Here is a 4,132-nt window from a genome sequence, read left to right as displayed (position 1 = left end):
CTAAAAGTCCTTTATAAATTACATGATGTTTATAATTGAAGAATAAAGAACTCTGCTAACATAGTGATGAAGGTAACTTTAACTTATTCCCGTGAAGGCCAAATAGGAACCTAATGAAAAATATAGAAACTTGTCCATGTTATTAAAAAACGCGATGCTGTAGATTTTGATATTTTGAAAAACCAAGACAAGTAAAAAAAAATCAAACTCATTTTTTAATTTTGTTTTTTGACTAGATTTTTTTTTTCATCGACTCAAATTTTAATATTTTTGTATAGTTATGAGTTGTTATATTTAACAATTTCTTCATTTTCTCCTGATTTTAAAAAATTGAATAAGTTGATAAACTGTTCATGTTCTATGCCAGTATACCTTTGGAACAGTTTATGTCTATTGACATATTTTCATAACTATGAGTATATCTTCTTTTATATTGATTTAATTGATTTTTTATCTTTTTATTTTGAGATTCTAAAATGCGCATTTTATAAATCAACTCTTGTTTTTCTTGAATCAATAAATCAATTTTATGTCGTAGGTCGTTACAACAACAGCTTCTTTTTAGACTGCTGTCAGCCTTAAATTGCAAGATAGGAAAATATGATTAATTTCTTGTTTTGCAAGTAAACTACACTTTTTAATCTAAATATGAAAAACAGAATAATATAAATATTTAGTTCATAAGCGTTTAGCATTCAAGTCTTTCTGAGCAGTGGACTAACGCTAGTGTGTTTGGATAAATAAAGAATAGATAATTTTATATATTTTTAATCCGACATATACCTGTTTGTTCATAATTACAATATTTTTTTAAATTTTTTTTTAATTAGATTAATGTTTCCATTCCAACTTATTTCTTCATTAAATATTATGCTTAAAAGTTTAATACAGAATTTTTCGTTGCATTTTAGTTTTTTCTATTTAAATACCCGAAAGTTTTAAAGGCAAAGTGTCAGGTTAAAAAGGTTTTTGAAAAATAGTGAATTTGCTTTTATTTGTAATTAGAAAGAGTTTTTTTAACTTTGAATCATTCATTGAGGTTGTTAAGTTTGCTATTCATAGCGATATAGATTGTTGTAATGTTAGAGTGATATAAACAAGGAGGTAGAACAGACTAGCTGAAGGAAGAACAAAACCAAAAATTGTTTATAATTGTGTTACTGTCTTCGTAGTAAAATTCCAGCGGCAAGTTAAAATGGTGTTTTGCATTAAAAAAGGAAATTTTTGAAATGTAGGTTGTATAAAAGCTTTATAAAGCAACCTACATTTCAAAGCTCATAAAGCATCATAAAGCTCATAAAGCATCACAAAGCTCATAAAGCATCATAAAGCATCATAATGGATTTAGAGCTTTATAAGCTCTAAATCCATTTCAATTACAGCTTTAAAAGCCGTAATCGAAATGTATTACTCTCTTAAAAGTGAATTGGATAAGTTTTTAACAACGCTTAGAACTATCAAGAAATAATCACAACAAAAATTAAGATCTACTTAAAGTAACCGTTTTTTGAATACCTCAATATTAGGTACAAATATTAGGAAAACTTTTGTTTTTAATATTTGTACTTTTATTTCATTTCCCTCATTTTGTTTCTAGAATTGACCCTGTATACGTGTGAATTTAATTTTCAAAGTTTTTCCGTCGTCAATTAGAAACAAATTTCTTAGATCACCGCACGAACTAGTTGTCGTAAAAAAGTTACATTGCGGTTGTGTTTACCAAAATAATGTTGTATCGGATAAAAAGAAAAAACAACAGTTTTTGGTCTTGTGGATTTTCTTAAAACATAATCTTAGAAACTTTACTTAATCTTGAGATTAAAAATTAGAGCACAAAATGTAGAGATAATATAATTTTTTGGTTAGATAAAGTTATAAGCATTAAATTGATAGTTTTATGCAAATATTTTTGAATATTATAATACATTAGCTTGTTATATACACAGCTGAATTCATGCCTACTTCGTTCTAAGTGCTTTTTTTTTTTCAAATTTAAACAAATATAGATAAACCAAAACTAAAGATGTTTTAACTTTGAAAGAGTTAATTACACGTTGTTTTTATTTAAATGAGTTAGCTCTAGAATGTTTTTTTATTCTAAAGTTTTCACTTTCCAATCTTCAAAATTCAATCAATAATAAAGGTTTCTTAAGAGTTAATTAAGTTTAAGATTATCAAAAAAAAAAAGAAAAAGTAAATAAAATATAATTTAAAAACATGTTAATAAGTAAAATAAAATCTTTTACAGTTAGTCAACAAAAATTATTTGATATGATTCCTTGTAATATAATCCTCAGATTTTTCATTAAACAGAATACGGTATTCTTCTAATTTTGTGTTATATATATTTTCGCAATGTATTTATAATATACGTATTTCATTAGCAATTAAATTGCGCGTGCTAATAAAATACTCATTTAAACTGTTGTTTTCTATTGAAGATAATGATTTTAACTTTATGTTAAGAGGATGAAAAATTAGGAAATTTTCATTAAACTCTTTATAAAATAAGTTTCCTATTAAGAAGTAACTAAGAACTAAAAGTTTCATAAGATTTTAGGGCTTTTAGTACTAGTTTTTCAATGAAAAAAACAACAACAACGTGTCTCAAAAAATATATATCTGTCGATATGAGTTTTCATACTTTTACAAATATAAAAAGTTAAATATTTTGTTTTTAAAATAGGAAAAGAACTATTACAATGGTTATATTTGTATAGTGTTTGCGTTTTATGTTTTTTATAATAAATCTTTGCTATATTAATATCTTTTAACTTAAGTTTTTTCTATATTAATATCTTTTAACTTAAGTTTTTGCTATATTAATATCTATTAATTAGAAAAATATATATCAAACTTTACTAAAGTTATACTTTTTAAAAAACAAATCACAAATATGTACACAGTGGCTGAATGAGGTATTGGCTACATAAGCCGTAGCTTATTAGCGCCATATAAGGCGAGGAGGCATTACAAGAAAAACCATAGTTTGATAAAGGATAAGGTGAAAATATTACATTGGTAGGAAAATAAAATTACTCGATAAACACATATTGTTCCATTATTGACATATTGAAAATGGAGTCAAGTAAATGGTGTTCATCGTACTTAGTCCTAAATGGCAAATTTCATTTTCTGACAATTCTTTGCACGATCGGAAGTTTCTGAAACTACAAGATATGCATCAAACTTAACAGAAACATACACAGATGATTTTGAAAATTCATTTATAGAGGAATGCGTTCATTTTCGGGAACATATTCAACATACTAAACCAGCCCAGCAAACATGTCAGCGTTGAATCAACGTTGAAAACCGGTCGCAGCGTAGAAAAAGCGTTGCAGTCACAAAAACAACGCGCTTTCAACGTTGAATCAATGTTTGTTTTTGTATACTTATTCGCGGTAAATTGAAACGTTGAATAAGCGTTGAAATTGTAACGTAGTTTAGCTTCTCAAAAAAAGACGTTTATTCAACGTGGAATCAACTTACGCAAAAAGCCACTTAAAAGACGATTTAAAATCTATGCTTTATCAACGTTAAAAATAAACCGCTTTTTAAACGTCACATTTTCAACGTTGAATAAGCGTATAAATATCAACTTTTACTATCTTCTCAAAAAATCATCCATTCAACGTTATTCAATCATTATTCAACGTTGAATAAAAGTACGCAAATAATCACTGTAAAAACGTTGCAAAGTTGAAGGTTTATCAACGTTAGACATTAGCTGCTTTTTCAACGTATTTAAGCTATTTATGAAACAACGCTTATTCAACGTTACATATACCAACGTTGAAAATGTGGTAGTTAAAAAACGTTGAAAAAGTGTTATTTTGCCAACGTTAATTAAACGTTGTTTTGACAACGTTGAGGAAGTGACACATTGAAAATTATTGTCTCATTAACTAGCCATTATAAAAATAATTTGCCGTAAAGAAAAGGCAATGAAAACTTAATAGAATGCATGCAGATGGTATAAAAAAAATATTTTAATAAAGTTATGTTTTATAACTACTTTTTATTGCGGCTAATTTAAAACTTTTAGATTTTGCATCAAATTGTATATAATGTACATAAATCTCAGAGTATATTCGGTTTATTCAGGTTATTTTTGTTGATGATTTATTTA

This window comes from Hydra vulgaris, chromosome 14 (genome assembly GCF_038396675.1).
Source record: "Hydra vulgaris chromosome 14, alternate assembly HydraT2T_AEP".
Taxonomy (NCBI): Eukaryota; Metazoa; Cnidaria; class Hydrozoa; order Anthoathecata; family Hydridae; genus Hydra; species Hydra vulgaris.
The sequence above is the reverse complement of the archived record's forward strand: the minus strand, read 5'-3'. Positions refer to the sequence as shown.